The sequence below is a fragment of the Martes martes genome, assembly GCF_963455335.1.
Source record: "Martes martes genome assembly, chromosome: 1".
Classification (NCBI taxonomy): domain Eukaryota; kingdom Metazoa; phylum Chordata; class Mammalia; order Carnivora; family Mustelidae; genus Martes; species Martes martes.
Window position 1 is genome coordinate 170496621 of NC_137888.1, and position 13050 is coordinate 170509670.

Consider the following 13050-nt stretch of genomic DNA (forward strand, 5'->3'; position numbering starts at 1 on the left):
TAGCTCAAATCCCAAATCTTTTACCTACAAGTTAAATTTGGTCCCAAATTCAATTTACTGTAGTCTCATTTGTTCCGGGCAATGTAGCAAGAATGGAGAATGAATAAATCCTGGGGTCTGTCCTCCAGAGTTCACGCTGAAGTGGGAGGGTGAGAAACCTACACAGCATCAAAATAACTTTCTCTTGTCTGTGCTAAAGGAAATGCTATTAAAAAGATAACAGTAAAGGAATAAGTAGCGGAGAGGAGAAAGGAATCAGTGTAAGCGAGAGTGCTCAGAGAAGACTTAGGGAAGATGGCAGACATGAGTTCAGCCATAAATATATTGCAGACATTCTCAATGTGAAGAAGAGGGGAAAGACTGAGCATGGGAATTTTCTGGGCTATTAGTTGAGAAGAAAAGTGAAGAGATGGGTGTCCTACCCTCACTTTCTTGACATCTATCATTTACACGGGAGCAAGCCAGCGAGCACGCTGACTTTTAACTGCCAGCCCCTATGATTCTGTGCCTGGGGACTCCTCTGCCATCACTACAGCCAGAGGCACTGGAAGATTAATACCCACCCCAAAGAAGCTCTCAACCTCTCATGGTTGATAAATAAATAACCCAAATCTCTTGTCCCTCTACCTCCCAACATGTCCCCAGCAGGATTACAGGCCAGTTGCCCACAGGGATAAGTGTGCTTTTAGAAAAAAACACCCTTTATTGGCTTCCTTCTCTGCTCTGTCTCACTTCTCCACTCTCCTATGGTTGTTACTTGAAATTATTTTCTAAATAAACGACTTGTGTTCGAACCCTTGCATCAAGTCAAGCCAAGACTGGTAATGGAATAGAGTTCACTGTTCAGCACAATCCTTAAGCACTTTCTGTGTGTCTGCACTAGGCTACACATTGTGGATTCAGAGATGGGTCAGAGGCACTCCCTGACTATATGGAGTTTAAAAGGCTGGCTAGGGAAATATGAAGTATCCTACAAGTAAGGTGTGTTGGTGTTGACTATATCATAAGCTTCTTCGGGACTGGGATCATGATTGATTTAATTCAATAATTAGTATAATACACAGCGTATGGCAGGTACTCAACTATTGAACAAAAAAACATGGAAATAACTATACAATGTATTTTAAATGTTCTCTAAGCCTTCAAGTGCTTTATAAAAATCATCTCATTTAATCCTCACCAAAACGCTACTAGATAGGAATCATTTGCCCAATGAACAGAGTAGAAACTGAGGCTAAGAAAAGTTGTATCATCAGCTTTTAGGTCACCAAGCCAGGGTCTGACCCAATACTACCCAAGCCCAAATTTACTGCCCTCAATAGCCACACCACTCTGGTCCCTTCTCCCTTATGGCTGTATATGCAGTATGCAATTAGATAGAAATCCAAGAAGAGAAATCTGTTTTCACATCATCAGGAGCTGGGCCAATGATGCAACCACAGTGTGGCTACTAATTTTCTTCAAAAATTCCCTGTACTCTGGGGCGCCTGGGTGGCTCAGTGGGTTAAAGCTTCTGCCTTCAGCTCAGGTCATGATCCCAGGGTCCTTGGATCAAGCCCCGCATAGGGCTCTCTGCTAGCGGGGAGCCTGCTTCCTCCTCTTTCTCTCTCTCTGCCTGCCTTTCTGCCTACTTGTGATCTCTGTCTGTCAAATAAATAAATAAAATCTTAAAAAAAAAAAATTCCCTGTACTCTGACAGTCAGGATACATGTTTCATTAGTTGTAATCCTGACTTTCCTGGGGGAGACACAGCTACAAAGAAAGGAGACACTCATTCCCTCACATGCTGATAGAAAAATAGAACCCAAGACACTGTGTTGAGTGTCTGATTCCATTATCTCAATTTATGGATGACAAAGAAGTCCCAGAGAGGTCATGTGAATGTCCAAGCTCATAAGAGCTCTTTTGGTACCAGTCTCCTCTAATAGGCCAAGGCAGGCAACTTCTTCAGGTGAGAAAGGCAGATGCCTGCACTTTGGCTTCTAGTGACCGCAAAGAAGATAATAAGATAGAGAATTCAGCCTCATGCATCATCTCAGGCAGTGCTTCTCAAACTACCCAGAGGGGACTGCCAGCAGTTTTTGTTTAATCTCCAACCCACTGCAGACCAATACTTCTGTAAATACAGGAAGTATGAATTACTTGATGTTGCTCTAAACATTTCTAAGCACTTACTCTCAATTTCTCTACTCATGTTATGATGGGCCAGTAACAGTTCATGCTTTAGCATTGGCCACCTGACTACATACACTTTGAGGAGCACAACACAGGGGGCCGGGAAAGACAGTGGGGGTACACATAAGACAGCATACTAGCTCAGTTTTGCAAGGTGTGGTGTTTTTCAAGTACAACCCTTCCATCATCAATGCTTCCCTGTGTCATCTTTGACCTCCCACTTCACAGGGGACTTTAAACTGTTTCTTGCATGCCCAGAATTCACTTCTCAAAGTTCCCCATTCCGCAATTTCCCCCTTACAATCCCTCAACAAAACTGATCCTGGTGCATATCTAAGCTAGGTGTGCTAGCCTCATTTTCTGTCAAAATAGGACACAAGGCAATCCTGGAGGACATTTCCAAAGTAGAGCAGTTACATCTGTGCGGTGTGCAGAATGATCTACCGTGGAATATGTTAAGCAAATAAAGTTTTTGTTTCTACTAACCTTTTCTCTCATCCTTTCAAAATGTCTACTTTTAAGATATTATTTATAATGCATATATATATCAGCATAGTCCATATAATAAACAAACAACTGTACATGTCGACATCATGGGTGCCAGCTCTTTTTTCCCCAGATGGCAGTGTTCAGTGAAAAAAAATTTTTTTAACTTTAATGTATCCAAGATTCACTGGAATACTCTGCTTAAAATATAGATTTAAAGTTCCCTATAGATTCTGGTTCATTGGGTCTGTGGCAGTACCTGGAATATGGATTTTTAAGAAGCATCTTCCTCCAACTCAAGTGATGTTGACGTAACTGTCCCACGATCGCCATGAAAAACACTCTGCACATAAAAAAGGAAGACATTTTGCAAGAAGAAATTTATATAATTTTTGTGAGGTTTTAGTCGATGGCAATTTATGAGTAAGAACAGAGTGCTGATAATTCCTTTAACAGTGACATTTTAAAGTAATTAATTCCTACACTTGAAAACAAGGTCGCTGTCTCTAAAACTTGATGTTCGTTAAGATTCCAAAAGTAGAAATTAAGAGAGAGAAAGTCATTTATTCTGGAAAATGCAAACATCAAAGAGAACATGCAGTTCTTTTTGGATGAGTCCAAATGAATGTCATGTTGACTTGGAGAAAAACTATTAAAACGTGATACAAATGAAGAATCTGAGGCATGTTTTTTGGCAGACATGGAGCTCAGCTGACAGTAAACCAGGCCATTTCTGGCTCTCTCGTGATTTGGAAAAGGGGTTTATTTTCTGGGATGGGGCTTAGATTTGGAAGCCTCAGCTTTGGCAACAAAAACTGGAAGAAGAAATCCAACTAATGGGATTGGTATGACATCCTAAAAGTTTGGCGAATGAGAATTCCTGCAAAAGGAAGGTCTAGCAAGAAGTAGCAGACAGAGTAGTCAAGAAAGGGTGTTTCTACAACAGACAACAGGCCTTCAACCACTGGGCTGAGATTAGGGGGCATTCATGGACTCTTGATTGGCGTGATAGGGACAAGATAGCTTCTCCATACTCAGCTTCTCCATACTGAGATACAGGGGAGATTATCAAAGTAGGGCCTCCCGTATAGCAAAGAAAGTCTCCAGAGAGAAACTAAATTACAAACAAGGGAGAATCTCAGTTGCTTGATATGGAAAATCCAATCAGAACAAAAAGACAGGTAACTTCATGCATATGAACCAGGATCCCTTCAAATGCTCTTTAAGAAATGTTCTTTAGGATCCTATATCCCATGATGGCCTAGATTTCTTGATGGAAGTAAACTTCATTGCTTTATTAAATATGTATGTACCATTCATAGGGCTGTATGCTATACTAGGAGAAGGCCGCAAAAGTCTCTGTCTCAGACCTGTTGCAGCATCCATTTTGAGAGAGATTTAATCAAATAACCATACAAATGCAAAACTTCAAGTGTGTGTGTGTGTGTGTGTGTGTAGATAGATATATCTGTATTTCTACATCTATATCTATTATCTATCTATCTATCTATCTATCTATTTATCTTATGGAGTACTCCTGGAGGAGTAGGTAAATGTGTATGTGATGAAGGGGATTCTAGTCAGGTGATTGATGGCTAAGCTCAGATCTAAGGGTGAATAGGAGTAAGCTGGGTGAAGATCAGAGGAAAGGCCATTCCAAGCAAAGGGAACAGCATATGCAAGGGCTCAAGAGTAGAATGGAAGCTTGCATGGCTACAACATGGGGTATAAGAAGCCCAGTCCACAAAGTGGTTGAAGAAACTGGTTTTTGAACTTTATTCTAAGTGAAATGGGAAGACTTGGAAACATTTTAGGCAAAGGAAATAACAACAGGGAATTTGAGATTTGAAAATGTCCCTCTGGATTTAGTGCTGAGAACAGCTTAGAGAGAGGCACAGATGGATGAGAGTAATCAGATGGTTTTGAGAGTAGCCCTGATGCAGAATGATGGTGGTTTTGACTAAGGAAGTGGCAAAGAACATAAAACCATAAGACAAAATTGAAGGATAAACAGAACTTGTCCCAAGAAAGGAAGGACATTGAGCAGAAAATCACCCATATTAAATGTTTTTCTCAATAACTTATTATCTTAGCCAAAATAATTTTTCATTTGAAGATAGTTTAAGCACAAACATATAATATATGGATGGATGGATGGATGAATAGATGGGTGGATGGATGGACGGATGGATGGATTAAACAGACAGACATTCAGATATCATGATGGGACAGATCCTATGCCAGGCTCAAGTGAAGTGCTGCTAGTTGCATTATCCAAAAATTTCAGGGAAACAACAAAAAAATGCTTTGTTAGGGAAAAAATATTAACTTTTTGCTGAAATAATTGAAATTCTTAATTTAAAATTTATCAGAAGTGTGGGGATTCCAGATTGCACTAAAATAATTATTTTATGCATCTACTGAATGTCCTGTAGTGGGCGTGATATAGAGTGAAGGAGTGGAAAGCCAAAAATTGACATGGATTTCACATTAAAAAGGGAGGAGATGATGTAAAACAGATAAATAGTCTCCATAATAGAAATCTACTCAGGTTTAATGTGTTCATTTCTGTTTGTCCTGAATTTTCCATATGGATTGTCTCCTTCATTAAGTCAATGACAAGACATCTTCACCTCGGTGATTTCCCTCCAGCTGATTGTCTTTCTGGGCACACTGGATAAGCATGAGTCCCTCAAGCACTGATGATCATGTTAGCCATCCAGGGCATACACCTCTGAAGCAAACTCCCTTCATTAACTCTTTGTCTTGAGAAGACATCAAAGTAAATGACTAATTAATTCCTTATTTGGTCTAATCTAAAACTTGAAAGTTTGTCAAAAGATAGACCAATCTGTAAATGAAATGTGAGTTTTGGAAAGTTCAGCCTCCTTTTCTTGTTCATTCATTCAACAAATGGTTATATGAGATGGACATTATGCCAGGACAAGGATGATAAGGCAGTGCCCACATGGAGAAAGAGTGAAGTAAGATATTTGAACCATTACAAAATGAGCAATTCAGCCAGTGATTTAAGTAGTAAAGATGGACCTTAAGGATAAACCTATAAGACCTCTCCTGAAGGGCAAATCTGATGACTTACAATTTAGTAGAATTGACCAAGCCTTCACTTGACAGGGAGGATACATGTTTAAGTAAAATAAAACTTACGATGACACACAGACAATAAGAAGGTAAACTGATCAACATTTCTTAAGTCATCCATTTGTTTTGTTATTCACTGAAAACTTATTAATAATAGCTACTTGGTGCTGACCATTGTAGGATATACTAGGATAGGCTTTGAACAGAATAGTCATTGTTGGGGGGAGAAAAACAAACATTAAATAATCTTACAAATAACTATGTAATTTCAAAGGTGTTAAGGTCCATAAAGGAAAGTACAGTGCATTCCAACAGGATGGTGGCCAGATGGAAAAGGGAGACAAATAGTAGGATGAGTAGGAAGAAGGGGGTGGAGACTAACAGAAGATAGAGCATACAAAGAGACCCTGAAGAAAAAGTGACAGGGAGAAGATCCAGAAGGTGAAGAATAGTCAAGATGAAGATAGTCATAAGGTGAAGACACAGAAAAAGGTAAGAGCAAGAGGATAAGCCTTGCAGACAGGCTAGAGATTTTGAAGTTTTATCAGGAGAACAAAAGAAAGCTAATAAAGAGTTTAAGTAATTTCATAACACTACGTACGTATTTCTAGCTCATACCTACTAAAAGATCATTAGAAGACAAAAAAGGGAATATTGTAAACATTCTAATGGGAGTAAATTAAAACTATAATATCAGAGCAATTATATTTAATAATTTGCTTATGGGAAAATAAATTACAAATCAGATGCTACTGGCCATTTTCTATCATCCTGATCTACTGCTTTCTACAAATGCAGTGCTATAGGTCAAATCGAAAGTTTGACCAACCTAAAAGTCAAAAACATAAGAAACAACATGTGTTGGTGAGGATGTACAGAAAAAGGAACCTTCATGCACTCTTGGTGGAAATACAAATTGGTGCAGGCACTTTGGAGAAGAGTATGGATGAAGGGCCCTCAAAAAGTTAAAAATAGACTTACCGCATGATCCAGCAGTTCCACTACTGGTGTTTTCCCAAAGAATACAAAAACAATCATATGAAAAGACATATGTACCCCTATGTTTATTGCAGCATTATTTATAATAGCCAAGACATGGAAGCAACCCAAGTGTCTGACAGTAGATGAACAGATCAAGAAGCTGTGGGGTGTGTGTGTGTGTGTGTCCGTCCGTCCATACAGTGGAATGTCACTAAGCCATAAAAAAGAATGAAATCTTGCCATTTGCCACAATATGGATAGATATAGGGTATCATGCTAAGGGTAATAAATCAGTCAGAGAAAGAAAAATACCATAGGACTTCACTCACCTGTGGAATATAGGAAACAAAGCAAACGAAGAGAAAAAGAGACAAGCCAAAAACCGGATTCTCAACTATAGAGAACATTCTGATGGAGGCAATAGGGTGGGGGATGGCTGAAATAGGTCAAGGGGGTTAAGAGTACACTTATTATGAGCACTGAGTAATGTACAGAATTACTGAATCGGTATATTATAAACTTGAAACTACTATAACAGGGTATGTTAACTATACTACAATTACTTTTTTAAAAATTTGAACAGCCCTGTTTGTAGCAAAGACTTTAAGCTCACTTAATTCATGTTAGTGCCTTTGAAAGACTATGGCCAGAGTATTCCTGAAAATAAATAAAATAGCTTGATAAAGTACAGCTATGTCTTTCTTCTTGAGGAGTGCTTTCCTTCAAACTTCCAATACACAATGTGTAAAGAATTCTACTTATATACCTCTTGTATCCTAACAATTGGGTTTCTCTAGTGGAGAACAGATTTTGGAAGAGTAAACATGTGATCAGAAAATTTGCACTTACTGCTCATAGAAAATACTTAAACATTTTAACTTGGCCAAAGAGAAGAAATAATTTTACTTTTCATTAAGTTTGTTTGAGGGGATATACAAAATTCTCAGCCTCAAAACTGCTTTTCATTTCCCCCAACAAACCTTACCCTTGCCAAATTGTTTTACAATAATTGCAGCTTTTTGAATGGTTTTTCAATAGCACTCAAAGATTCGTTTTCCTATGAGCATTCATATTACAGTAGTTGAAAAACAACATTAGTTTGGATGGGTCTGAACATAAACAAGCCTGTGATATAGAAATAGCATTAATTTTCTTTAATCCCCAGAAGGCAGACAACCATTTTCATGAAATTCCCACATGCACAATTTTCCAAGTCCTTTGGATTAAGATCATTATCCTATAATAAACACACCCTCCCTGTCCATTGCTGTATAATTAAAGAACAACTTCTTCCAACCACACTTCCCCAACATAACACTTAGCCGAAGCTGTTGGTATCTTGCCCACATCCCCTTGGCACCTACTCTTCCCAAACTTATGGACAGCTTCTAAATTCATGAGGCCATAACTCTAAGCCTGAGGGCTTTCCTTGGCTGTAGAAGGATGCTCACGCTTCACAGGGAGCAGACAGAAGATCTGGGAAGTATATGACTCCAGGAAAGGCCTTCAACCAAGGACACACAGAAGTTGAGGGCATCCTTACCATTCACATGGAACAACTCTTGAGATGCAATCTACACAATGTCCCAGAGACCCACAGCAATAACCCGCTCATTAATTGACCTTGAAGTAGCTTCCTTCCCATGCCTGCCTCACTTCACCACTCCCTTAATTGTGCTTCCTGGGTTACCCCACAATTAAACTCCTTAATTTCATTGTTTCCAATCTTAGGTTCTCTGAATTGCCCTGAGGCACATACATTTGCTAAATATGCTCCAAGGTATCATTTTTATTCCAAAGCTGTGCTTAGTATTTATGCAAAAAAATAATGACCTTTACATTTTCATAAGTAATGATCTGGGGTCCCTGAGTGGCTCAGTTAACTGTCTTGACTCTTGGTTTTGGTTCAGGTCATAATTTCAGGGTGCTGATACCAAGCCCCACGTCAGACTCCTTGCTCAGCAGAGACTCTTTCTGAGATTTTCTCCCTCTCCCTCTGTCCTTTGCCAATTCACACTCCCTCTCTCAAATAAATAAATCTTTAAAAAATTTTTTCACAGGTAATGATCTCAAATTCAGGAAGTGCCTAAATATTTTTTGGATGCCAACAATGAATGCCAGGTCCTGGGAAAAAAATTGTGAAAAAGGTACCCAGCTACTGCCTTCATCAAGAGTATATCCTCAACCCAATGATAATGAATCTTAGATTTCTTTTCTAATGGTTTTTAAAAATGGGAAAGGTCCCCCATTGTGCCTTCTAAGAGTACACTTTAAGGTCTTATATCCTTCCATGAAAGACTAAACCAGTGGTAACTACCCTTATTTGATATTATAAAGCCTGATAAAAATCTAATGATATTCTTCCAGAAAAATCCACATACACAGATGCATATACATGGAACATAAAATTCCAGAGATCTCTGTTTTCTAAAACCTTTCAGAGATCTCTGAGCCCAGATAAAAATCCATGCTGTAGACCAAGGCTATCCAATGGAAATACAACCCAAGGCACATATAAAATCTTAATTTTTGAGTATTCACATTTTAAAGAAGCAAAAAGAAAGAGATGAAAATAAGCCAGTATGTCCCAGTATCTAACCCAGTATGTCCAAACTATTATGACCTAAATGTAATCAATATAAAAATTATTAATAAGATATTTTTACTTTTTTTTTTTAATTCTAAGTCTTCAAATTCCAGTATGTATTTGTTTTTTTTTTTTTTTAAAGATTTTATTTATTTATTTGACAGACAGAGATCACAAGTAGGCAGAGAGGCAGGCAGAGAGAGGAGGAAGCAGGCTCCCTGCCGAGCAGAGAGCCCGATGCGAGGCTCGATCCCAGGACCCTGGGATCATGACCTGAGCCGAAGGCAGAGGCTCCAACCCACTGAGCCACCCAGGTGCCCCTCCAGTATGTATTTGACACAGCACATTTCAATGCAGAAAAGCCACATTTCAAGTGCTCAGTAACCACGTAGACCTACAGCCTACCATATTGGTCAATGCAGCTCTAAAGTAAGAAATAATGGAAGTTTGTTTTCCTGATCTTCCTCTTTTCCCTTTATATGGTCCTTCTGTCCTTAGAGCATCATCCCACTATGGAATACTTTGCAACTCCTCACCCCATCTCAAGTTAAAATTATCTATTGTCTTTCCCTTTCCTGCTGTAAAATGCTTCTAGCTAGCTCTCCTGTTGATAACTTGAAGACCCATTCATGCATTAGCGTTGAGTTGACGAGTTTTAGGATAGGAAATGCAAATGATCGTCCATTGAAATACCAATTCTGACCATGATCTCATTTCCAGAGTTGAGAAAGGCTCTAAGATTGCATTTAGACTCAGTGGGAAGGAATGTTATGATCAACAGCTATCTTGTCCACTGGTATACAAGTGGGCGAGTAGCATACGAGTTATATATTTCCTTATAAGAGATATTTATAATGTATCAGATGTTTCTTTAGATAACCTTTAAAAAGTAGTCTTCAGTGGAGAAATTTCAGGCATGTGCACTTAGCCATCACTGTGTGCTTTAATTTCTAAAATGTTTTAAGAATTTTGTAGGATATGCAACATGTTAAAATATATCAATATGGATATAAGCATAGATATAGCATCTTCAGAAGGAGAATAAGCCAATTTACAACACAAATTAGAAAAGTATTTTGGGAAGAAAAAAAGAAGCTGAAGAAAATTCTGTGGCCAAGTTTTTGTGCTAGCAAGAATCAGCAATGCCACTGGAAACTATCTTCTGACCACCTTTTTTGGGCTATTACTGAAGTGGGCCTCATCCATCCACCCATTCTTTGATTTTTATGACAACTTCATCAAGTAGATTGGAGAGGAGAAATTGTTCAGTGGGCAGATGAAGACCCTGTGGAATAGGAAAGTGATTGGGACTTCCAATCAGAAGAGTATTTGTGACCTCTGGGGACATTCCCTTCATTTTTTTCTGCCAACACTTCTATCTTATCCTGTTCACTATGTGTCTAGAGTTCGCAACCTCCAAGTGGCCTTTTGTTCTCAAGAGCAGAATGAGGTACTTAACTGGTTCCATGGTAATTAAATCCCACTTATGTTTTCCCTTTCATGTGCTAAGGAGATATATCTAGGCCTCTTCCCCTGCCCTTTACAAATTAAATAAATGAATTTTCTCTTTTACTGTATTTTTAAGTTCTTTCCTAAGGTTGGGCCAATGAAAAACAGGTGGAAAGAAATTCTTTGAGGTTAAAAGACCAGAAATATTTACTTCCTGCTGAGCTAACTATATGCCATTCAACATAACAGAGAAGCAATCAGAACCCAGATGTCAGCTGGGTTCACCCAGACCTCTACAACTGAAATAAAATTAGTTGGAGCTCCATGTAATGAGTAATGGGGCACCTGTCTACTGTCTATAATGCTCTGGAAATTTGGGAGGTGGTGTGTATATCTCTACTAATCACCTCTGGCTGCAAATTTCTGATTCCAAGAAATTAGTTTATAGATTTCTTTACTGCAGTATTTTTAATCCAAGACTCTCCATAATGGATATAACCCACTATTTCCTTTACTCCCCCCAATTCCACTAGCACTGGACTACATATACAGCAGACAAAGGGTGTTAAGGCAGCAGGAGGAAGACACAGGTTTGTTTTACAGAAAATACCTTAGAACTGCATGCAGGACATCCCTATTTGGCACAATATGGTACAAAACTCCAGCAGGGATTTTGTTTGATCCTCTGTATTGTTTGGTCCCATCTCTTCTTTCTCCATCTTCCGGATTTCTCCTTTGCTCTATGTTCCATCGTTTAAGTATCCATAAGTTTATTATACAGGATCAGCTAGTCCTCCTACATCCCAGTGAAACATCTGCTCAGTCTATCATTTATCTCTCTATAAACAGGTGAAATTCCCTCCTGGTCTCCACTGTTTAAGTAACAGAAAATTGAATTTATTTTCACCTAGCCTTTGAAGAGGTTCCCCAGAAACAAATTTTGGGATGAGGATTTACGGACAAGTAACTTCTTAATAAATAATCTCCAGGGAAAATAAATAAAGAGTTGCCAGAGGAGCCTGGTAAGCATGATAGGAGGCGGAAGAAGCCAAACAAAAGTGAGATCTCATGCAGAATCTCTCAAAGGCAATGTTCATCCTGACCACCACCCCCCCCAGGAAACATGGAATTGTGAACTGTACCTGACAGTTGTCCTCACCAGGGAGCACCCCGAGTCACTGGCTAAGCGCCACCCAGGCAGCTCCCAGGCATATGAGTGCAGACTGGCTCAAGGAGCCTCAGGAAAGACTTCCAGAGGTAAGCTGTGGGTGCTAGTTGTTGGAACCAAAATCATATGGGAAAGAGTATGTAGATATGTTAAACAGGAATCCAATGGCATCTATGTAGAATACCAACAGTGCACTTGACACCCTGCTTCCTAAGAAATTTTTAAGCAGTTGGAATTTTCTTCATATTTCTTTCCTCCATGTTTTCAACCCATTGAATTACACAGTATCCCACACTCCATTTGTCTTTCCAGAAAAATTTACTAATCTAATGTCATGTAACCTCATTATCTTGATGTGTCTGAAGCAACAGATACCTAATTTGATCTTCAAGCCCATATACCTGGATATTAACTTGTGGCACATCTAGGTAACATTCATACTTTGATTAATGCCTATCTTAAATATTGTAGCCTAAGGAAATGTTCCACTAACAGGGTGTCAAATTATACACAATGTAGTACAAAACAGAAGAATAGTCTTGAGTAGGTAGACTCTTCTAATAAAATAATTGAATCCTTTAAGCCCATAGCTAATCCTTATTAAAGGTAGAAAAATTAGTAATAACCACTTATCATGGCTCACTATATGCCAAGAACAATGCTAAGATAACTGTTTCATTTAATCCTCAGAAAAGCCCTATGACGTATTTGCTATCCCCATTTTATGGAGACTGAGGGAAACTGTGGCTTGAAAAGTTGAAAGAGCTTGTCAAAGAGCTAAAAACTAGCAGACTTAGCATTCAAACCCCCTCAAAATGTAAAACTAAAGATTTTGCTCTTCTCCACAATGCTATCTTGCCCTCAGCATATAACTTATGTCACTCTCAAAACCACAGAACAAATCAATAACCAGATGTTACAGGTAATAGAAGCAGCCGAAGTTTGGCACTGTAAGGTGTTTATGGAAACTCAAATTTGAGCTCTTTAATTAAATATAAATGTGTGTCTGTGTTGTGCATTGCTCTCTCGCTCCCTTGCTCTCTCACTCTCTCACACACACATCCCTACTCTTTACCTTCATCCCATGGGAATGCAGGATTAA